We start from the raw sequence: 25,723 nt of genomic DNA, 5'->3' as shown, positions 1-25,723 counted from the left end.
TTCTGCTGGTAGTTTAAATTGAAAAAACATAGCAAATATTATCTCCATATATATGGAATTTTTATTTTATTTACTTCAAGCCTTTAATTTGAGACATGATGGAAAAATCTTGTAGGCACACAGGGAAAGGCATGATTACTGCTGAGTGAAAATGATCTAACTGGAAAGTTTTAATGCCTGTCAGCTAATGTCAAAGCTGAAATTCTGGAATTATGACATGCTGCAAGGCTGAAAGGAATGGAAAATTAGCGTTCCTCTTCTTTTTCTTCAACAGAATCCACACCAACCTCCTCACAATCCTTTTCAATGGCAGCCATGTCCTCACAGCCCTCAGAAAATGCTTCTTCTCCTATCCCCTCACCCACTTCCCAGTGAACAAAGGAACAGTTGGCATAACTCAAGTCAAACTTGCGGCCTAGGCAAACCCAGGCCTCAGCAATGGCTATGATGTTGCTCAGCATGCACGCAGCTCTCTTTATGTTGGCCAGATTTCCAGCAGGTACCACAGTGGGAAGCTGGCAATTAATGCCAACTTTGAGGCCAGTGAAACACCAATCCTCAAACTGGATGTTGCATTTGGTCTTGTTAGTGGAACAGCAGTATTGACATATTTGGGAACCACATTACCACAGTGTAATAGGCAGTAAGCCATGTATTTACCATAGTGATTCACAATCTGGTTGCCTGGCTCATTTCACAATCTGGTTGCCTGGCTCAAAATAAGCACTGGTGACCTCTGCTATGCATGGTAGTCTTACCCAGCAGAGATGACAGGACATATGTGACCAAAGAGAAGAGGATGCAGGAAGAGGGTACCAGGTCAGTCCGGAGTTCTGTCAGACTCCATGAAATCTGAGAGAAGCAGTGATGGAGGACAATCTGGCTAAGAAAGCAGTTAAGATTAGGGTAGTTTGGGTGCTCAATATTGGGGTTTCTACAACAGATGCCATAGATGGCCTCATTGTCTACCATGAAGGCACAATCAAAGTGCTGCAGGGTGGTGCTGGTGGTGGAATGGAGTGGTAGAGCTCAACGGCAGCTGTGGAAACCTGCAGGGCTGGGTAAATGGAGAATTTCAGTTTAGACTTTGTGGCATAATCAACAGAGAGAAGTGAACCCAGAACCAGTTTCTCCACCAAAGCTGTGGAAAAACCAAGAAGCCCTGAAGACCTGCGCACTGGTGAACCAGCTTGCGACTTTGGTCCAAGACAAGACCAATGTCTTGCCAATGTCGTGATCTCCACAGGCATAGTTATTGGCAGCATCTTCCTTGTCTGTGATGAGCTGCTCAGGGTGGAAGAGCTGGTGGTAGGTGCCAGTGCAAAATTCATCGATGACTATGGGCTCCAGGTTTATAAACACTGCTCTGGACACAAACTTGCCTGCCCACTGAAGAGGCGTAGAATCAATCATCTCCTTACCCAGTGGTCTTGTCATTTGGCATTGCGTTATTGAGTTGGATGCTGTGTTCCAGGTAGTAGAGCTCCCAGCAGGTGTTGCCACTCTGGACACCAGCCTCACCAAGGTGGATGAAGATGCACTCACACTTAGTGGCTACAGGTTAGAAAAGCAAAAGTCAGAAGACACCGGGTCTCTGTTACCATCCCTGACATGTTAAGAGTCAAGTAGGTAACACATTGTATTTGGAAATTGTTTTAAAAAAAGGGCATAAATAACTCATGAAACACTTTAAGAAGAAATGATAATGGAAATTAGAAAATAGTTCTATATGAATGATAATGCAAATACTATAAATCAAAATGTGTAGGATTTGGCTAAAACCACAATTGTAAGGCAAAAGCCTTAATTGTGTCTATTAGGAAAGAAGAAAAACCAAAAATCAGCACAACTTCCAGTTTACAGAGGTAGAAAAAGAGTAATGAAGTCATCCAAAGAAAGTAGAAAGAAGGAAAAAAATAAAGATGAGAATAGAAATTTAAATGGAAAGTAACCAATAGCTAACCTCATCAGGGGCTGGAGGGAAGCAAAAATGGAGACATTTTGTTCAAGGGGTACATGGTTTATTTACAAAAGATGAATAACTTCTAGAGAGCTGCTGTACAGTTGTACTTAAAAATACTGCATTGTACACTTAAAAATTTGTCACGAGAGTAAATCGTAGGCTAAGTGTTCTTATCACAATAAAAAAAATAGAAACAATAGAGTAAAAAGTGCTCAAAGTTAATTCTTTACAATAAACTAACACAATAGACAAATCACTAGCAGATTAATAAGAGAGAGAAACTTTAATGAAAACTGGACCACACAATCACAAAATAACACTTTGCCAATTATTTCGAAAATATATTTTTTAGAACATAATACACTTTATGGAATAGATTCAAGAATAAATAAAAGTCTGAGTAATCCTATTAAAATAAATGCAATTAAATTAGTAGTAGTCAACAATTTAAGCGTTGGTGGAAAACACAACAAAAATGACAATAACAAAGCCAAACCAACAATGACTGAAACAGGCAAAAACAAGTAATCTAAATATATTTACAAGATAATTTCAGTAAACAAGGGTTTGATAGTATCTATTTTATTCACACTGTTCTAAAGAAAAAGAAAAAGTAAGACAGTTCCTCAACAATTTTATATTTTGGTAAACTATACTTTGATAAAATCTGTCAGGGATGTTAATGAAAGAAAATTTCAGACCATTGTCTTTTATAAAAATGGATATAAAAATAATAGCTTAAACATTACCAAATATAACAAAGAAAAACATGCACATTGAAATCATGACAAAGAATGATGAATTTTTTCTTAAGAATGCAAGCATAACAATGTTAAAACATGTATTAGTGTAATTTATCACAATAACAAATTAACAGTTTTTAAAATACATGATTATTTCAATACATGCGGTAAAATCATTCAATAACTCAGGACTCCTTTATAATATAAACTCTTAACAAATAGGAGTAAGAGACCTTATTTAATGTGATAAAAAGTTAGCTACCAAATAATACCCATATTAACCGAGATACCTTATAATAAAATATTAAAAACATGCCTTTAAATCGAGAACAAGGCCCCAATGCCTTCTTCTATTCATCATTGTATTGGAGTGCCTGCTAAATGAAAAAGGTATGCAAAATAAATTTGCAAGGGTTAGAAAAATATAAAACTGTCATCATTTGTAAAGGTTATGATTACATATATGAAAGTCCAAGAGAAGTTACAGAGAATGATTATTTAAAAATTAAAGAGATTCATATATACAAACAGCAAACAATTAAAAATATAATTTCAAAACATAGCAATCACAGAAGCAATGAGAGTACTAGAAATAGATGTAACTTCACAGAGGCAAGACTTTAATGAGAAAGTTGTAAACCTTTATTGAAAGTTATAAAAGACCTAATTAAATGTAGAGATATATTACTTATAAATAAGACTTACTATAACAAATATATGAGTTCTTCCTCCTATTTATCTATAATTTCAAAAAGCCCCAATATTTTATCATTTTTATGGAGCATGATAAACTCATCTTAAAATTTGTATTAGACTATAAAATGCCTAAAATCGTTGAGACTTTTCAAGAAACAAAAATGATAATGGTCTACTCATTCAAAATACATTATGAAACTATAGTAAACAAAAGTTTAACTGAAAAAGTAATAGATAGAAAAATCCATTTACTGAACAAATCAAGGTTCTACCCACACACACATGGGTAGGACCACATATACATGGTTCGATCTGTTCAGTAAATGGTTCTGGGGTAATTGGCTATACATACAGAAATAACTAAGATCAAATATATCCCTACTTTATATAAACACACATTTTTCTAATTGCATTAGAGGTATGAAATGAAAAGCAAAACTAGAAGATATTTAGGAGAAAAAAAGTATTTAAAAAATGTTGCTGTTCCTATATTTCTTAAGCAAATTACCCTGAAAAGGATGAAAAATCAATCTGGATATAGAGAAGATATTTTCAGTTCAGAAAACCAAAATTTATTAGTGTATGGAATATGCAAATAATTTCTTCCAATCAAGAAAAAGAGAAGCTAGTTATTGAAAATGTTTAGCAAGAGATCATTGATAGAAGAGACCATAAACTGCAAATTAACATTGAAAGAATGTTATATTCCATTAAGGATATACAAACTAAAACTGCAATAAAATAACATTTTATATCCATCAGATTGGCAAAAATAATGTCTGATAAGTTCAACTGTTGGGAAACCAGGTCTCCTGTTGTCTGTGGTAGCATAAATTGGTAGAGATATTTGAATTGAATAGAAATTTGGTAGAGTGGTTTGGAAGAATTTGTCATGCATATTAAAACTTGTAGCTGCATTTCCAGAAGTCTTTCATAAACTCCTGCATATGTGCACAAGAAAACATAGAAAGGTGTGCTAATTTCAGCACTGTTTGTAAAAACAAACACACGGAAATAGCCTAATAATTGAAACAACGTAAGTAAGGGGATGGATAACAAACCATTGTTTATTCACTGGAAAAGATATCAGACAAAAGTGAGAAATATAAAAATGAATGAATTATATCTACCTACGTCAACAGGTATAATTCTCAAAAAAATACAATGCTGACTAAAGCAAAATGACACTAAAATGCTTAACATTTGATACCATTTATGTAAAATTTTATACATGAAAATAATATTGTATATTGCAGTAGATATATTTACATATACTAAAAGTACAAAAACAACATAGGTGAATAGAAACACAAACTAAAGAATTGTATTTATGAGGTGTGAGTGGGAAAGAAGAAGTGGGAGCAGGAAGGGCTTTTGTCTTAGTTGTAGATTTTTTTTAAAAATAGAGGAAATTGAGCCAAATGTAGGAAAATATTAATATCTCCTAGGCATCAATAGGACCTATAGTTTTCAGTTATTCCTTGCAATATTTTGTTATTAAAAATTATAACAAGAATACATGAAGTATTGTGACTGCTTTAACATTCAGGTTCTATAGGATCACTGAAAACTACATATGAAAACCAAATTATTTGGTTTCAGTGAATGTGTGAAATGCATTTGGATTTGGTGTCACTGATATACTGCATTTAGGGAGAAATAAATTCAATACACAGGAAACTGATAAATGTATGATTTTTATAGAAATAAATATTAAAATTTTTACTTATGAAATCTTGTTGTCCCATTTCCTTCCCTCCTACTCAGATAGAGAAACAAGTATCTGAAATCATATATTATGTCTATGAGAAAATGGTATGAAGCACAGATACCATCTCTGTGTAAGTTTTCAGTAATGCTCCACGTGCAAAAAGTAAATAGTTGTTCTTGAAAATACAGTCTATTATGCCTGATAAATACTGCCCTATGCCATGGTCTAAAATTTTTCATTATTTAAAATGTTACAAAGGCATAATTAACAATTATAATCAATATTTCTCATATTACTTTCTATTTGAGTTTAATAATATGAGATTAACTTTTTCTTCTGGAGTCATTCTGCTTTACTATCTCATTTTCCTTCAGCAGTAATTATTCCAATTTGTCATGGTGTTACAGCAAAAATCCAAAAAACATAAAAAAAACCTCTAAGCTCTTCTTGATGCCCTAAATTTTCTTGGATTTCACCAATTTTGTTTATTAGGTCATACAAGATCTAATTCTATATTAGCTGAGTTTATGATTTAATATTGATAGTGAGAGTGAAAATAATTTGGCCATTACATTACTCTATTAAAATGGAAAGCTCTATAAACACAGCCACCTCTTATTAGCTCCATCTAGTCTTTGTTGCCATTAATCAGCATTGGAGACTGAGAGTTTTAGATCATTGTTTTTAAAATTGGTACTTGCTCAATTTCATAGCCTCCTTTACGTGTCTTGAAAACACATAAAACTGAGATATCTAAAGATCAAGACCATAGGGCACAGGATTTCCATCAAGCAGAGGGCACTAATTTGCACATATCTTTATTTTGCTAAATGATTACTACCAAGTGCAGATTAAGGCTTTGTACTAAGGTAATGTGGAGAGCTTTCAGGAAAGGCTATCCTGGGTCCAGAAGCTTAATGTGTAGGAAATCCAGTACTACAGATTAAACTAGTCTTGTAAGTCTTTCTTCTTCTTTACAGTCTCAAGAAGAGAGCTATCATCAAAAGAAACTGCAGTGGTAGTCATTTTATTTACATCACGTTCATGTGCATATACTCTGTGCTACAATCTTCAAAATTATGTTTATTGCTAAACTTTTTCCAGAAAACCCAAATCTAGTGTACGTTTTGTTTCCTTCTTAGATATTTTACCTGTTTTGTTGGCATGCCCAACTTGAGGTAAGCCTGTTTCATCTTATGAGATTGAAACAAAACTCTTTTTGATCGTAAGTATAGAATTGGACAATTCAGAGCAATTAGTGCTCTTATTGTCTCAGTGCATGCCTTTGAAATGTTTATAGTAGGCTACGTTGTGAAGATATTGTGAAAGTATTTTTATGTTTCAAGATAGCAAACGCTTTGAATAAATCAGTAAAAATAAATTTTATTGGAAATTCTTGTTTTCATACAGATTTTTGACTTTTCTGTTGATAACCAAACATTGGAGTATTGCTCATTTTTGCAGAATTTAAAGGTGTCTCAAGCAGCAGACTACTAGGATAAATAAAAATTAAAATGTATTTTCCTAGAACACCAGGAAAACATTTTAAATTTGAATTCATTTGGAAATGTATTTGTCTTTTTTTTGAGTACCTATCCAATGAATGACTAATTAGGTCCCATTTATTAAATAATAAATGACTCTTGCGTTGCTATCATGGAAGCTATAGTGTAATCAGGATGACCAGGAACATATATAGGAAAAGTTGAAAAATAAGGCTAAATTACAGCAAGAGTAATGAAGATTACCCTTCACTAAGAATATTAATTCCAGAAGATAAGAGGCCACACAATGGGTTGGAGTGTTGAGAAAATCTATCGGAGTTTGAGCTGTAGAAGTTTAGGATGTAAGAAAAATTTTAAGATGAAACTTTTAGAAAAGCACATTAAATAGGCTAGGGAAACTGAGAATAAAAGGAAGGGGAAAAATTAATAAAGATTTAGCTAAGAAGACAAGATCAAAGAAAGATGGGGGAGAAAAGAAAGATGGGGGAGGTTGAGTTAGACATTAGCCTTGGGAAAAAAGATAGGCATGTATTCACTGATAAATATAGAAAGGAAAAGACAGGTAAAAGTTCGAGATGTTTGGAACTTAAAATTTTTTTTAAAGACTCTATTTGACATATTGTTTGCATCATATGAAGTTAAAGGTATTAGACTATTTTTTAATTTATACACCAGCACATTCATATGGTTTAACATACTCAATCAGCTACTTCCTACTTCTAGTCTTCATATCTTGCTTTCTTTTTCTCTAATATGTGAGGTTTTTATCATAGTCTCACATATCAAATAGTTTTTTATTTCCTTTCCCAGTTAGAAAATTATTTTAGGAAGACAGGAATTTTTCTGATGTTATTGTTATTGAAAAGCCATTGCAATGAGAACTTGTAGGAATGGTGTTTGATACTGTTAAGTGAATAAATAAGCTTGTTTATACTTTTTGTTTTTGCTCTTCATTATTTTTCCTTGCTTTCTAATTAAAGATGATTTTTGGAATTATCAAAAAGTAAGACATACATTCAATACAGAATCAAGGATGATCAAAAGCAATGCTGCTTCCAAAGAGGGCCCAACTGAAACCAGGTAGCATGAATGTGCAGTGGGCAAGATCGCTGTATTTCTAGGATGAATGCTATGTTAGTCCATTTGCATTTCTTTCTATAAAGGAATGGCTGAGGTTTATTTGGCTCACAGTTCTGCAGGCTGTACTAGCATGGCACCAGCATCTGCTTGGCTTCTGGTGAGGCCTAGGAAGTTTTTACTCACCACAGAAGTCAAAGGGGGAGCAAGTGTATCACATGGCAAGAGAGAGAAAGCAAGGAGTTGGTGGGGGGAGTGCCACATGCTTTCAGCAACCAGGTATCTTGGGAACTCATTCTACTCATTACTGCAGGGAGGGCACCAAGCCATTCATGAGGGATCTGCTACCATGTCACAAATGCTTTCTTCCCATCAGGCCCCACCTTCAACACTGGGGTCACATTTTAACATGAGATTTGGAGGGAACCAACATCCAAACTATATTATATGCTGTTTTTAAAATACTATATTATAAAGTGCTCCTTATAGAATTCCAGTGGTGGACAAAAAATTGAATTGGAGATAATTACTAGAGAAAGGAATTGATTCGTGTAAGAAACAAGCAGAGTCCAGGTGAGGTTTTCCAGCATAGCCATGAGGCTAATAAAGATAGTAGCCATCAGTTGACAATTGACCCTAGCAAGGAAAAACACCTTAGCGGGTCTGGAGAAGTGGGAAATTATGTTTGTAAAGGGGAAATACGAAGTTTAATATAGAGGGGATGGTGATCGAATGGAATTTCTGGGTTGAATCTTCTTCATAAGTAGAGAAATAGTATGCATCTCCTTTACTCTGAAAGAACACTGCCTGGGTTTTAAGAAACTAGGCCCTATCGAAGTAGCCAACATTCTTGTCCAGTCACCAAATACCCTCTTCTTCCTATCCTGGTTTATGTGCATTTCTTTTTAAATTCTAGTAAGCCCTTTCTTACTCCATTAAGTGTCCATACATATTATGTCTTTCTTTTTTTCTCTCTCTCTCTCTCTTTCATGCAATACCTCCTGGCATCCATGTATCACCAATTAAAAGGGTAAAAGGGTAAAAAATACCTGCAAATGATAGGTATTAATAGATAGGTAGGTAAGTAGGTAGCAGGGGGAGGGGGGAGAGAGAGAGAGAGAGAGAGAGAGAGAGAGAGAGAGAGAGAGAGAGAGACTAAGTCTAGCTTATAATTTCAGGGGAATCTCAGATCTCTTGAGTCTTTAAGGATTTTTTTAATTATTATAAGGATTTCAATCTGACAAAAGGTTTAAATCATTACTATATAGTTTCCTTGTTGAAACATATTGAAGAAGACTCAGTCAAAATATTTGTTGGCATAATGTTCATTTTAGGAAATCAGAGCATATCTACTTCCTTTAAATGTCCTGAAGTTCCCACTTTATTTGTTGGTATGTCATACAAACAGTTTCTGTGATTTACTATGAACTTAGTGAATTGAATAGCTTTTAATATGATTTTTGTCTATTATTAAACATATGTGTAATTAACTTTAAAGAATTTTTATATTTATGAGTTGGGAGTTCATTTGACAAAAAAATGACTGCCATGTGTGAAATTGTGCTAAATAATCAGAAAAGTAACTTTTAATAGAGCATGGTTAATTTTACCTTAACTTGGTAGAGATAGTTATATCATCTTGGCAGTGTTATTCTACAATCTCAAACATCTTCCAGAGATAAAGCAGCAGCATTAATTAAAAATTCCAGAGCAAAATTAATGTCAGACTTCAAAATAAAAATATTTAATTTTCAAAATGTACCCTCTGCTGGTATTTTGAAGTATAAAATGTATTTACCTTATATTGCTAAAATAATGACATCTAGCATTTATAAAATATTATACATTTGCCTTCTTCATCCAAATGTTTTTACATATGCTCCTTAATTTTGCCCCCACCATCATCTATTTTTGACAAAATGTTTGACCAAGATTTTAAATATAAAAAGGGCAGTAAGCACTTAATATTTATATCATTTTTAATTCATCAAAAATGTAAATTTTATCCTCACCAGGAGAGTGAGTCACTAATAGACGTAAGAATATGTTGTATTTATAATACATTTTACAGGGATTGCTTTGTATGCATTTAGACTGCAAGTGGGAACTACAATCACGGGAACTGTGTGAATCATTATGTTTCACAGTATGAGATGCCTGGCCTCAACTGTAAGTGATGAGAGTTTTAGATTGGACTTACTAAATGTGTAATTATATACAGAGATAGCAACATGGACTATCAAGGTTTGAGAAGATTTGTACATACTTTGAACCCTAGAGCACATGACTTCCAAGAAACAACTAGAGGCATAATTTTCAAAATAAATAGCCAATTTTAATTTGTGTTTTTCTGTGGGGGAAACACAAATTAGTGAAAGTTTGCTAAAATGTTATAGGTTGTGAGTTTTTATGATACCATCTGCTGTTGTAGCATAATTAGATATTTTTAAAATAACTTTTAATTTTGTGACAAGTGACCCTTTACATATGTGATTTATAAAGTGATTGTATTTACATGTGGTGTATTCTTTTGAGATTCTCATTAATACTAATGGCTTCCTGTCCCCTAAAATGCAAATGATAGGTATTAATAGGTAGGTAGATAGGTAGGTGGGGGCGGGGGGGAGAGAAAGAGACTAGGTCTAGCTTATAATTTCAGGGAGATCTCAGATCTCTTGAGTCTTTAAGTATCCATTGATCTCAGATGCTCTCCTATGACAGTTATTTCATATATTTGAATATGTCAATAAACTGCTTAGATTCTGGATATAGAGAACTCACCTGAGGATAGTTATGTTATTTTGATATAAGACCCCTGCTTGAGCTACTCATTTAAAATTTTATAAATGAAATAAACTACTTAAATTGAAATCCTCACCAGCTCTTACATTTCTATATAGGGTTTAAACTATTTAGGATTATAAGGAGGGATGAGATTTAAAAGTTGACATAGCCAGACGTGGTGGCTCATGCCTGTAATCTCAGCACTTTGGGAGGCTGAAGTGGGCGGATCACGAGGTTAGGAGTTCAAGATCAGCTTGGCCAACATGGTGAAACCCCTTCTCTACTAATAATACAAAAATTAGCCAGACATGGTGGCACATGCCTGTAATTCCAGCTACTCTAGAGGCTGAGGCAGAAGAATCACTTGAACCTGGGAGGCAGAGGTTTCAGTGAGCTGAGATTTTGCCACTGCACTCCAGCCTGGGCAACAGAGTGAGACACTGTCCAAAAAAAAAAAAAAAAGTTGACATAATTGGGTATACTCTATTTTACTAGGACAAGTTTTATGGTTGCCTAGTTTAAGTTAATAACCTAATTTTACTCTTTCTTTTTGTCTTAGGTCTTGAGCATCTTTCCAGATTTTTTCTGCTGGGCTCACCATTCTTTTGGCTTTGAAGCTCAGTATGATAGAGGTGATCATGAGGCATGCCATGTGTAGATGTCTTTCAGCTAATAAATGACCATCCTCAAACTGAGCTTGTCAATAGTGGCTTTTCAGATGAGAGCAGGGACAGAACCTTACCTAGGTGTACACTTGGCTTGATTTAAATTACAATTGCACAAAAACAGCAAAGAAGTTAGCAGTAGTCTTGCCCCTTGATTCTTGAGACCGTGTTCAACTGATTACAAAAGACACAGCAAGTTCCGGCCATCCTCCTGCTCCCTTTCTAGGCTTCTAGCCCCTCATTTTGCCTTACAGCAGAGCTCCACTGGACAGGAAATTAGCATGGGATTGGAGGCCATTCTCCAGCTTTCTGCATCTGCCAAATGATGGAGAGGGTTTGCCTTTTTCAGATCTTTCTGAAAGGGATCACCCATTTCTTTTAAACATCTAATATATTTCAAACAGAATGGCTATAAAAAGTAACCAGTTACATGTATAACACTATTGCTTTCTCAACAATCAGTGAAGACAGTTGGATTTACAGCCAGAAGACAATCACATTATATTGAACCATATATTCATACTTCATTTATTTCTCCCTCAAGCACTGCAGCTGTAATAGCTCCTAGGAAGCTTTAAAAATACGCAAGAACATTTTAAACCTCCAGGAACACTCAGACTTCAAACTACTTTTTCTTCTTGTATAACATCTTTAAATAATTAATTATTTCTTTTGTTTCTTTTTTAGTGTTCTGGTTTGGGAAATATTAAGATAACTGGGAATGGAAAAAAAAAGGAGAAGGAATTTGTGATTTTTCAGTTTCCATAAAATCAACAACCTTGCTTTCTAGAGTGGATTCTTACAGAGGTCAATGGTATACTTGTGTGTTGTTGAAAATTGTTAGCACTCCTATCTAAATGCCACAGGATAGTATTCCAAAGACTGTGAACAACAACTCCAGGGCTCCCCGGGATCCTCAGTTGCTATTACCACCACTGGATTTTTTTGAAAATCATTTTTAAGAAATGGTCATAAGCAGGAATCAAATGGTTTGGAATGAATCTGTTTTGTTGGAAGAAGGGGTTTAATTAACTTTCGAGCTGCACAAATTAATCTGGACTTTAATGAGGGCCTGAAAATTGATTAAAGTGTGAGCACCTATTCAGAAAGTACTTGACCAGGAAATAAATTCATTTCTTTGAGGTCAGTGACCCTACAAGTTGACAAGTGATTCAGATTAATACACACCTGGGTTTCAAGTTTCACATATTGCTTGGCAGGAGCTTCTGCCCTATCCCCCACCCCCAGTGCTGCTTATCATCCACCTCATCTAGTTGTCACCTTTTTCTCTGGACCATTTTTCTGACAGAAACCCTTTGCAGAGTTTTTTTTTTGAGGGGGTCAGGGGGTTGGGGGGCATTGCAATCAGTGCAATGTTTCATTTTACTTGTTTTATTCAAGATTGAATCATAACATTATGATTTAAAAATAAGACAGAAAATGACTACCTAGATTAAACTTATCCTCTTAAAGATAATAAATGTCCATCAAACAGAATGATTTATAAAATAGTTTCATAAAATCCCACTTGATTTAATGATCTATCTAATTTTTTGCAATGTCTTTTATTTTTTTCTTCTTGGGAGCTAAACACACATAACACGCACTCATGTGCGTGCACACACACACAGGCACACACATAGACATGCCAAGCATTTGGAGACTCTCCTCTATATTATCTTTAGTAATACAAGGTTGGGGGTCAAGTCTAACTGTAAGTGAGTATTGAAATAATTAGAGCAATTTTGTGTGAGAGTAAGGAAAAAGATTCACTGTTTATTCTAAGAAGATAGGAAATTGCAAAAATAAAAAGTATCGTTGATTTCAAAGGATAACTTGAAACAGGATTCAGTCTTCCTACCCTCATTTAAAAAATAAGAAATTGTGGTCTTAGAAGGTTCTGATCCACTACATTTTTTCATAGTTCACATGAAGTGGCAATGGGATGATTTAAGGTGTTTTTATTTCCCCTTGATTTAATGTCAAGTATAATTTAGTGGACAATTATATGCAATACCTTTGATAATTAATTTTCCACACCAAATTAGGCTTTGGCAATCCTTCTCTTAGTCTGGTGTCATTATTCTTGTAGAATAATGTGCACGTTAACTTTGTTTTCTTTTCTCTTTCTCTATTAATGCTTGTTTTTTTCAAATAAATATTAACTATTCCACATAACTTCTAAGTTTCAGATTTTAATAATAAGTTTTTTATTACAGGGTCAGCATATCCTTTGCAAAAAAAATCCTTAGCAAATACCTAGAGAAGTTAGAGTTTAGCAGAGCAGGACTTTTCTTCATTTTTTAAATTAAAAAATTGAATCAACTCTGTGTGTACTTCAACAACTTTCTACCCTCAAAAGAGAAGATTTTAATATGGTTAAATCCAAACATACATTTGAAAAAATTAGAAATAATGGCCTTATCAGATAGTTACTTATACTTTTTAAAAAATACTTTTAAGTTCTGGGATACATGTGCAGAATGTGTAGGTTTGTTACATAGTATAAACATGCCATGGTGGTTTGCTGAACCCATCAATCCGTCATCTACATAGGTATTTCTCCTAATGCTCATCTACATAGGTATTTCTCCAAATGCTATCCCTCCCCTAGTCCCCTACCCCCAACAGGCCACAGTGGGTAATGTTTCCCTCCCTGTGTCCATGTGTTCTCATTGTTCAACTCCCACTTATGAGTGAGAACATGCAGTGTTTGGTTTTCGGTTCCTGTGTTAGTTTGCTAAGAATGATGATTTTCAGCTTCATCCATGTTCCTGCAAAGGACGTGAACTCCTTCTTTTTTATTGCTGCATAGTATTCCATTGTGTATATGTGCCACATTTTTTTTATCCAGTCTATCATTGATGGGCATTTGGGTTGGTCCCAAGTCTTTGCTATTGTGAACAGTGCTGCAATAAACATGTGTGCATGTGTCTTTATAGTAGAAGGAATTATAATCCTTTGGATATATACCCAGTAATGGGATTGCTGGGTCAAATGATATTTCTGGTTCCAGATCCTTGAGAAATCGCCACACTGGTTTAACTTCCACAGTGGTTGAACTAATTTACACTCCCACCAACACTGTAAAAGCATTCCTATTTCTCCACAGCCTCATCAGCATCTGTGTTTCCTGACTGTGTAATGATTGCCATTCTAACTGGCGTGAGATGGTATCTCATTGTGGTTTTGATTTGCATTTCTCTAATGACCAGTGACAATGAGCTTTTATTCATATTTGTTGGCCACATAAATGTCTTCTTTTGAGAAGTGACTGTTCATATCCTTTGCCCACTTTTTGAAGGGGTTGTTTTTTTCTTGTACATTTGTTTAAGTTCTTTGTAGATTCTGGATATTAGCCCTTTGTCAGATGAATAGAATGCAAAACATTTTCCCATTCTGTGGGTTGCCTGTTCACTCTGATGATAGTTTCTTTTGCTGTGCGGAAGCACTTAATTTAATTAGATCCCATTTGTCAATTTTGGCTTCTGTTGACATTGCTTTTGGTGTTTTAGTCATGAAGTCTTTGCCCATGGCCATGTCTGGAATGGTATTGCTTAGGTTTTCTTCTAGGGTTTTTATGGTTTTAGGTCTTACATTGAAGTCTTTAATCTATCTTGAATTAATTTTTGTATAAGGTGTAAGGAAGGGGTCCAGTTTCAGATTTCTGCATATGGCTAGCCAGTTTTTCCAGTGCAATTTATTAAATAGGGAATCCTCTCCCCATTGCTTGTTTGTGTCAGGTTTGTCAAAGAACAGATGATTGTATATGTGTGGCATTAATACTGAGGCCTCTATTCTGTTCCATTGGTCTATATATCTGTTTTGGTACCAGTACCATGCTGTTTTGGTTACTGTTGCCTTGTAGTATAGTTTGAAGTCAGGTAGCATGATGCCTCCAGCTTTGTTCTTTTTACTTATGATTGTCTTGGCTATATGCACTATTATTTGGCTCCATATGAAATTTAAAATAGTGTTTTCTAATTCTGTGAGGAAAGTCAGTGGTAGCTTGATGGGGAAAACATTGAATCCATAAATTACTTTGGGCAGTATGGAATATTTTTCCATTTGTTTGTGTCCTCTCTTATTTCCTTGAGCAGTAGTTTGTAGTTCTCCTTGAAGAGGTACTTCACATCCCTTGTAAGTTGTATTCCTAGGTATTTTATTATCTTTGTAGCAATTGTAAATGGGATTTCACTCATGACTTGGCTCTCTGTTTGTCTGTCATTGATATATAGGAATGCTTGTGATTTTTGCACGTTGATTTCGTATCCTGAGACTTTGCTGAAGTTGCTTATCAGCTTAAGGAGATTTGGGGCTGAGACGATGGGGTTTCCTAAGTATACAATCATGTCATCTGCAAACAGAGACAGTTTGACTTCCTCTCTTCCTATTTGAATACCCTTTATTTCTTTCTCTTGCCTGATTGCCCTAGCCAGAACTTCCAATACTATGTTGTATAGGAGTGGTGAGAGAAGGCATCTTGTCTTGTGCCAGTTTTCAAAGGGAATGCTTCCAGCTTTTGCCCATTCAGTATGATATTGGCTGTGGGTTTGTCACAAATTGCTCTTATTATTTTGAGATAAGTTCCATTAATACCTAGTTTATTGAAAGTTTTTAGCATGATGGGGAGTTGAATTTTATTGAAGGCCTTTTCTGCATCTATTGAGATAATCATTTGGTTTTTGTCATTGGTTCTATTTAGGTGATGGATTATGTTTATTGATTTGTGTATATTGAGCCAGCCTTGCATCCCAGGGATGAAGCCAACTTGATCATAGTGGATAAGCTTTTTGATGTGCTGCCGGATTTGGTTTGCCAGTGTTTTATTGAGGATTTTTGCATTGATGTACATCAGGGATATTGGCCTGAAATTTTCTTTTTTTGTTGTGTCTCTGCCAGGTTTTAGGATTAGGGTGATGCTTGCCTCATAAAATGAGTTAGGGAGGATTCCCTCTTTTTCTATTGTTTGGAATAGTTTCAGAAGGAATGGTACCAGCTTCTCTTTGTACCTCTGGTAGAATTCGGCTGTGAATCCATCTGGTCCTGGACTTTTCTTGGTTGGTAAGTTACTGCCTCAATTTCAAACATTCATGTCTGCTGAAGCTGCGTCTACAGCTGGCCCTTCCCCCAGGTGCTCTGTCCCAAGGAGATGGGAGTTTTATCTAAGCCCCTGACCAGGGCTGCTGCCTTTCTTTCGGAGATGCCCCACCCAGAGAGGAGGAATCTAGAGAGGCAGTCTGGCTGCAGCAGCTTTGCTGAGCTGCAGAGAGCTCAGCCCAGTTCGAACTTCCCAGATGGCTTTGTGAGGGGAAAACCGCCTACTCAAGCCTCAGTAATGGTGGACGGCCATCCCCCTACCAAGCTCCAGGGTCCCTGGTTAACTTCAGACTGCTGTCCTTGCAGCAAGAATTTCAAGCCAGTGGATCTTAGCTTGCTGGGCTCCTTGGGGATGGGATCCACTGAGCTAGACTACTTGGCTCCCTGGCTTCAGCCCCCTTTCCAGGGGAGTGAATGGTTCTGTCTGGCTGGAGTTCCAGGTACCACTGGGGTATGAAAAAAAAACTCCTGCAGCTACCCAGGCTGGGTAGCCTCTGGGGAGCTGGGACTAGAGATGCACGCCAGAATTCCTGACTAATTTTTTGTGTTTTTAGTAGAGACAGGGTTTTGCTATGTTGCTCAGGCTGGTCTCAAACTCCTGGGCTCAAACAATCTGCCTGCCTTGGCATCCCACAGTGCTGGGACTACAGGTGTGAGCCACCATGCCTGGCCTATAATGATTTTTTAATGTACAAATTCATTTAAAAATAATCTCTATTTTCTCATATATATCAATCATGGAGATTCAGGGGTATTTCTCCTTATGTATTTCTCACTCCCAAATCAGCATTATACTTGAGAGTGAATAATGAGCATGTACATTAAAGTCAGGAAAAAATGTCAGGATGCCCATTCTCATCAGTATCTTTTAACATTGTTTTGAAATTACTGTTAAGGAGTGGGATTGAAAAGATTAGGTGGTGGAGAGACAATGCTTTTTTTTTTTTTTTTTTGCTTTTTTGCTTTATTCCTTTATATGTTGTTTATATTTATTACTTTTAAAAAATAAAAACACTATCACTACAAACAGACATCTCTATGTATAAAGTTTACATTACATAGCATGGTCTATATTAAAAAAGAATTAGAGTCTGACTCACTTCTCAAACTTGCTAAATTCTGTTACTCTGGACTATTGAGAGTAGAAGATTGTAGATTCAGGGGTAGGAGTTAGGTGAAAGTAGAAATAAGCCAGGTTGGAGATTTTAGGATGAGAGGCAGACATTAGTTTTGGTCAATATTGTTGTGGAATTTGGAACCAGGTGAAATAAATCATTAAGATTCAGGAGTCATCGTAGTCCACCAGGCTTTGAACAAAGGAAGGGTATAGAAAGTACTTCCTATGTATCAGGCACAACTTATTTTGGCTGACTAATTCTATAAATTTTCTTAAAAGGTAGAACTAGTCATCTTTATTTTATACTGGGGAAATATAGAGATAAATTAAGTAATCTAGGAAGGCTTGCACTTGAACCCATGTCAGTCTAACTCTAAAGACTACACTCTTAACTACTAAAGTATACTTCTACTTATTTGGATGTTTCTCAAGCAGCAGCTCTGAACTTCAGGCAAATCCATCAGATTAATTCTGTTGGTTTATCTTTCCCACATGGACACCATCACTATTTTGAATGCTGCTTTCAAACTCAGATTTTCCCAGTAATTTACAGGAACTACATTGATTTTTTAAAGCATTTTTCAGAATTTTTTGCCTATAAGTGCGTTTTTTTCAAACTCTGGATTCAAACCAGTAATGGGTCATGGAATCAATCTAGTGGTTGTGATTAGCATATTTTTTCTTCTTTTTTCTTCATTCAGACCCAAAGCATCAACACTCATTAGGTGAGCTGCTGCTGACAAAAAATATTGTCATCCTAATAGTGTATTTTAAATGTAATAATGCAGAATAGGAATATAGGGATAAATAGAAAATATCAGAGTTTATTAAACATAATGGTGACAAATATTCTGCGAGACATTATTTCCAGATATACATAGACACACACACACACACACACACACACACACACCATTATGTATGGATTTCTATGTAAAATCTATTCTTTACATTGAAAGGTTTAAAAGGCACTGGTCTATAGAATATCGTGGCTTCAGATTAAGTGCTATTTTATTTCCTGATTTTTATTTCAAGTAAGTCCTGTCTCCCTAATAAATATAAACCTAATTGCAAGCGTAAAGGTAAAATGGCATACATCTCTAAGTTTATTATTGCACCTAACCTGATGCTTGGTACATAACAGGTTCTCAACAAATATTATAATAATTGTAAATGTAGGTGAAGAGGCCAGGATAGCACTGGGGAGCAGTGGGCAGCTGGCCAAATCCGTAGCTAAGCTCTTGTAGCTCTGGCCTCCAAAACTGCTAGACCAAGGCAGAACTGAGAGACACCAAACAGCAAGATGCAAGGTGTCAGATAGGAGCACTGATTATTTTATATGGCTTGTTTTTTTCCCTCATGATCAATGTGGAAAATACTCACTACAAAGAAAGGAAGAAAGGGGAAAAATACACCCATAATCCTAAAACTGAAAGATAACCACGATTATTTATAACATTTACAGCCCATTAACATTTGCTACATCTTTCTCCTGTCTTTCCTGTAGTATTACTCTGATAGTACCCTATGCATGTGCCTTACCATATAATAAATTCTCTTCATAATTATAGTTTCATTGGTTATATAATAGCTAATTCTAGCTCTGTTTCACAGCTTATTCAAGCATTCTCTTACTGTCAAACATGTTAGATTGTTTCCAATTTGTAATATTATAAATAATGGCTTAACTAACAGCTTTATGTAAAAATTTCCTGACTTTTTATTTCCTTAGATTCTCAAAAATGAAATAAATTGATAAAAAATGGACTTTTAAAGGCTCTTGATATATATTATGAGGTCTTGGATCACTCGTTGTGATCAAATTTTAAATGGCAAGGCACTCTGTCCTAGGACACCCCACTTAAAGGGCCATTGTATTTTTCATATGGATTGATTTTTGGTGATTTTAATTACCCATATGCATTTCCTCTTTTGTTATCTGAAAGTATCTATTGAGTTTAATGTAAAAAATCTCAATTGGCCTGCAGAGCAATTACCATTTCCCTTACGAATGTTTGCAAAGCCAGAATTTTAACTGTAAATGAGGTTTGTGCATCTATGTTTGGATTGTATATGACGTCTCAGATTTAGGGTACTGATGTGGATAAAAGACTTATCCTTTGTTCAAATGATAATAATATACTGTCTTTATTTTTTGGTTGTATGTAGTGAAGCATGTTGCTTTTCTGTATTTATCAACACTGCCCACAATGTGAGTGGGTGGAATGGAGGATTAATAAAGAAACCTTGAAGGCAACCTATTTTTATGTGTTTCCTAGTTTATTAGAATAGAATCCTATTTTCATTCTATTCCTCTAACAGTTTATTTTTTCTCCTCAAGCAGACAAATCTTTGTTGTCTAGGAACAAAATTTAAATAATGCTCCAGTTATGATAGATCTTCTGATATAGGAGGAGATATTTCTGGTAATAAATTAGACATTTTCTGTAGCCTAGCATTTGATCACAACTATCAAATATGCCAGCATATATTGATTTGCCATGATGGTAATTAAGAACCACATATTTCACCAAGTTATATTAAGTTCACTCAATTCTTCTTTTTTTTTTTTTCTCTCCTGGTTCCATTGAAAATCAGATTAAAAGAATGCCATGAGAGAATGTGCAAGTTAACCTATTCTACCTCTCTCCCTTTTCTGCATCTCAGGATACTTTTCAGGACCCCTTGCTATCTCAGGGACTCAGCCAAAGGCATCACAGTAGATTCAGTCAAAGACAGTGCCATGGACTGAATATCTGTGTCCCCTTAAACTCATATATTGAAGCTCTGACCCTAAATTTAACTGTATTTGGAGATGGGACCTCCTAAGAAGTAATTAAGGTTAAATAAGGTAATAAGGGTGGGACCCTGATCCAATAGGATTAATATCCTCGTAAGAGACACCAGAGAGCGCGTGTGTGCACTTTGTCTTTCTGTCTCCATCTCTGTCTCTCTCTCCCTGTCTCTCTTTATCTCTTTGTGTGTCTTTCTATCGCTCTGTCTCTCTCTCCCCTATGCATGTACCAAGGAAAGGCCATGTGAGGACATACGGAGAAGGTGGCTGTCTATAAGCCAGGAAGAGAGCCCTCGCCAAAAACTGAATTGGCCAGAAACTTGATCTTGGACTCTAACCCCTAGAACTGTAAAAAAATATTTCTGTGCTTTTTAAGTTACCCAGTCTATGGTATTTTTTTACGGAAGCCCAAGCCGAATACTGGAAGGTGGTGGCCAACAGTTTGAGGACAGGAGGAGGCGGAGGTCTGCTTTCTTCTCACCATTTCCTTCTGCATCCTGTGTTGTCTCTGCAAGTGCTTCTCTTTCATAACTCCAGTCCCTCAAAGAAGCCATGCACCCTGAGATCCCACTTCTGACCAAGATGTTTCCACCATGGCTCTGGCTCCCATACAGTGGAAAGCGCTCCCTTCCGTTGTCCCTCCTGTCCTAGAGATAGTAATGGCTTCTTGCTGTTGCCAATCTATATTTGCACTACTCACCTCTGTTTGTTTCTCAACAATTGCATTATCTATTGTCTTAGTCTGTTTTGTGTTGCTATAACAAAAATACCTGAGACTGGGTAATTTATAAAGAAGAGAAATTTATTTTCTCACAGTTCTGGAGGCTGGAAGTCCAAGATCAAGGTGGCAGCTGATTCAGTTGTCTTGTAAGGGCTGCTCTATGCTTTCAAATGGTGCCTTGTTGCTACATCCTCCAGAGGGGAGAAACACTGTGTCCCCACATGACACAAGGTGGAAGAGTAAGTGGGATAAATGTTACTTGCATCATCTTTTTTTTATAGGGGTCAGAATTCCATTCATGAAGGGAGAAGTCCTTATGACCTAATCACCTCTTAAAGGCCACACCTCTTAATAACATCACATTGACCGAGTTTCAATGCCAGAATTTTGGAGGGGACATATTCAAACCATATAACCTGGAAAACAGTTTTCTATAGTAAATCTGTCTGGTTGAAAAACTCAGAGCATGATTTCAGCTTTCTTGGATAGACTTGACTGCTACAGAGGCATTTTAACAAGGCTTAACAGTCTTTCAGGGTTTAGAATGAATCTTTCAGGTAATAATTGTTGGAGAGTTTGTGTAACCACTCTGACTTGTCAAATTAGTAATGTGAAACCTATTTTACCATCCTTTTCTACTAAAGTCTTCCTCTTTTATTCTCATAACTCATAATGCATTTAAACAGCAAAACTGCACGTTAAAAGTTTCTTCCAGCATATTATATGTTGCTGCATTCACTTTTTATTTTTACTCATGTTTCTTTTTTCCTCCCCTATCTTACTCAACAACTTAGTTTTTGTTATAAAGATTTTTCAGTTTGAATGAAAAAAATGATTGAAGCAAAATGATCCATGATCAAATTTAACACTAGGAGACTCAGAGAAATCATGAACTCCAACGCCGATTTTGTCACTGATTGCTTCAGTAAAATCTTTAATGGTTCTTTAGATGATGTATTGGATGATGAGTTCTGATTCCCACAGATAATTGAGTTCTATACCCATAGGTTTGATTTTTTTTTTTTTTTTTTTTGGTTCACACTTTGAATTGTGCCCAGAAAATTCTCTGGATAGAATTTGATTGCAGATATCTATTATATTCCAATGAACACATATCAGTTCAGTCTTCCAAAACATTTTATAATGGAGTGTAGCTGACCTTGTAATACAGTAGCACACTTATCAGGCCATTAAAATGTCCCTCTTATGTAATAGTAGCCAGTTGCAATTGACCAAAAGAAACTTTGATGGGCTTTCACTTGGAAACTTGTGCAAATATGTTCTTTATTTTTATTTCTTTCCATAGTACCTTCAGTTTTCCATAGCATGTTTCAAAAGAGGGATGAAAGTAAACATGATACAACATTTTAGTTAGGACCTATCTAATGTCTCACAGAGAAGACTTTCTATAGAGTTCAACTGTAAATACAAATAAAGCATGTTATGTACATGATTCATTGTCATACTTTGATATTTATCAAACACCCCAGGGAGCCATGATGTGCTTTCCTCCCAATTGCTGTATATTTTCAGCCTCCATCAAAAAGTATTATAATTAAATAAGTATAATATACCAATAATTTAATTGAAACTATAAAAATAATCTAATTTATAACCTCAGAAAATATATTGTGACCTAAAATTATCACCATTCATTAGTAAATTGTGTGTTCCTTTATACATTTTAATCTAGTAAATAAGATTCTTTTCTCACTCAATACAGGCATTAGTTTTAACCTGTTCCCAGTAACCTCTTCCAACCCATATGTAACACCATTTATTGTCACAAAGACCTTCTTAGCTTAACTCTATTATAATTTGTAAATGTACAGAATTTTTCTCTTCTCAAACTTGGTAAGAAATTCCCAAATTACGAGTGCCTTCATCGCCCCATCATTATCAAATAATACTGCTCTCCCCAAGTGCATGAGGCTGCTGGAGACTAGTAAATTGCATTAAACTCTTTCTGCTCCATTTTAGCAAGAGAAATTTGCCCAAGTGTATGCAGTATAGAAAGAGAGGGTTAAATATCACATCCAGACAATGCACTCTGATGTGCTCCACCAAAACTAGCGTTCTACAGTAATTCAAGTGTACTGTATGTTTTTGTTCTGAACTAAAACTGAACTTGGGAGGAAATTTCATTTTTGACACTGTAAACTTACTGTGAAAGAAATGGGAAATAGTGTCCCCAGGCAGTGTCAGAATGACTGCTGCTTTCCCTTCTCACTGCAATTAGAGTTCTAGCCCCAGGCGGCAGATAGGTGCAGACACAGGTGACTTGCTTTTGATTGGCAGGTTCATGAAGCAGCTAGATGGGGGATTCCTGGGACTCACTGGAGGATTCTTTACCTTCAAGGCTGGTTTTGGAAGCCCTGGATTCCTGACTAAACAAAAATGTGCATTCTCTTTCATATAGGTTAGAATCTGCAGGACAACCTCCTAAACAGCCAGCATCGCTTGTACAGCTTCTATAACTGACATTGGTTTGGTTTTGGTTAACAAGTTTTCATGAGAATTTTATAACTTAGTGTTTACACTTTCAGCACTTGATGCGCTTTTTGCCTGCTTAGAGAGCTTCCTTCCGACTGATGCTGTGGCCCAAACAACAAAACATATGGCATAAGAATATGCTCATTTTCCTGAAATATATATGTGATTTTCTGACCAAATCACAAATTGCAGGATTAAAAGTATGATCTTTTCTCAATTTAAAAATAAAAGAATATGAGTATCAAACTCCATCTCTACTAAAAAATACAAAAATTAGCTGGCCGTGGTGGCAGGCACCTGAAGTCCCAGCTACTCAGGAGGCTGAGATGGAAGAATCACTTGAACCCGCGAGGCGGGGGTTGCAATGAGCCAAGATTGTGCCACTGCACTCCAGCCTAGGTGACAGAGTGAGACTCCATCTCAAAAAAAAAAAAAAAAAAAAGAATATGAGTATCAAAGGATATGAATTTAGGGTTAAGTGAAAATATTATACAGCAGTGAAATAAATTATTATTATACAGCATTTCAATACAAAAGTATTTCCTTTTATCTAGTATTATCATTTAAATCACAATAGAATGATAGTCTTAGAAATCCTAGATGACACAAACAAATGGAAAAAACATTCCATGCCCATGGATTGCAAGAATCAATACTGTTAAGATGTTCATACTGCCCCCAAGAAATCTACAGATTCAAGCTATTCCTATTAAGCAACCAACATCGTTTTTCATAGAACCAGAAAAAAATATCCTAAAATTTATATGAAACCAGAAAAGACCCAGAATAAGCAAAGCAATCCTAAGCAAAAAGAACAAAGCTGGAGGCATTTCATACCTGACTTCAAACTATGTTATAAGGCTATAACCAAAATAGTATGGTACTGGCACAAAAACAGTCATATAGATAAATGGCACAGAATAGAGAACCCTGATACAAAGTCGCACAGCTACAGCCATCTGATCTATAGCCATCAAAATTAATAAGTGGGAAAATGACACCTTATTCAATAAATGGTGCTGGAATAGCTGGCTAGCCATATGCAGAACAATGAAACTGGACCACTACCTTTCACCATATTCAAAAATTAACTCAAGATGGATTAAATATTTAAATGTAAGACATCAAACTATAAGAATCCCCCCCCAAAAAAACCTAGGAAATACAATTCTGGATGTTGGCCTTGGGAAGGAATTTATGAGTAAGTCCTCCAAAGCAATTGCTACAAAAACAAAAATTACAAGTGGAATCTAATTAACCTAAAGAGCTTCTGCACACCAAAAGAAACTATCAACAGAGTAAGCAGACAACCCACAGAATGGAAGAAAATATTTACAAACTGTGCATTCCATAGAAGCCAAATACCTGGAATCCATAAGGAACTTAAACAATTGAACAATAAAAAATATATAACCCCATTAAAAACTGGCAAAAGGTATGAACAGACATTTATCAAAAGAAGACATATGAGCAGCCAACAAACATTAAAAAATGCTCAACATCGCTAATCTTCAGAGTAATGCAGATCAAAACTACAGTGAGTTACCATCTCACACCAGTCAGAAATTGCTATTATTAAAAAGTCAAACAACAGCAGATGCTGGCAAGGCTGCAGAGAAAAGAGAATAGTTTTACACTGTTGGAGGGAATGTAAATTAGTTCAGTCACTGTGGAAAGCAGTTTGGAGATTTCATAAAGAACTTACAACAGGACTGCTATTCAATCTAGCAATCCCATTACTGGGCATATAGCCAAAATAAAATAAATTATTCTACCAAAAAGATACATGCACTCGTATGTTCATCACAGCACTATCCATGATAACAAAGACATAGAATCAAAGTAGGTGCCCATCAACAGTGGATTGGATGAAGAAAATGTAGTACATATACAACATGGAATACTATGCATCCATAAATAAGAATGAAATCACATCCTTTGCAGCAACACAAATGCAGCTGGAGACCATTATCCTAAGCAAGTTAATGCAGAAATAATAATAAAAAATACCGCATGTTCTCACTTATGAGTGGGAGCTAAACAATGGATACTCATGACCATAAAGCTGGCAACAGTATACACTATTGGAGGGGTCTAGTAGGGAAGGATGGAGAAGGGCAAGTCCTGAAACCCTAACTATTCAGTACTATTCTCAGTACTTGGGTGACAAGATCAGTTGTATCCCAAATCTCAGCATCACAAAATATACCCAGGTAACTTGAATCTAAAATGAAAGTTGAAATTATGTACATATATAAAGAACTATAGTCTTATAGTCTTAACTTTAGCTTCTTTACCAACTCATCCAGTTCCTACTTTATGTAATATCTAGACCTGCTAGTAAACTCTGAGGC

At 35.7% G+C, this 25,723-nt stretch overlaps 1 non-coding gene and 1 pseudogene across 1 annotated transcript; both read right to left on the bottom strand.

The window, feature by feature from the left end:
* Positions 1-245: 245 nt before the first annotated feature.
* The window catches only part of LOC117094212, a 49,482-nt pseudogene continuing 24,004 nt past the window's right edge, over positions 246-25,723 (bottom strand).
* Positions 18,055-18,125, bottom strand: LOC117095503. The gene has a single exon (XR_004442038.1). It is a non-coding gene; the product is annotated as a small nucleolar RNA SNORD56 (small nucleolar RNA).

Source organism: Trachypithecus francoisi, unplaced genomic scaffold, assembly GCF_009764315.1.
Source record: "Trachypithecus francoisi isolate TF-2019V2 unplaced genomic scaffold, Tfra_2.0 Lachesis_group13, whole genome shotgun sequence".
NCBI classification, from domain to species: domain Eukaryota; kingdom Metazoa; phylum Chordata; class Mammalia; order Primates; family Cercopithecidae; genus Trachypithecus; species Trachypithecus francoisi.
This window is presented reverse-complemented; position numbering and strand designations above follow the sequence as displayed.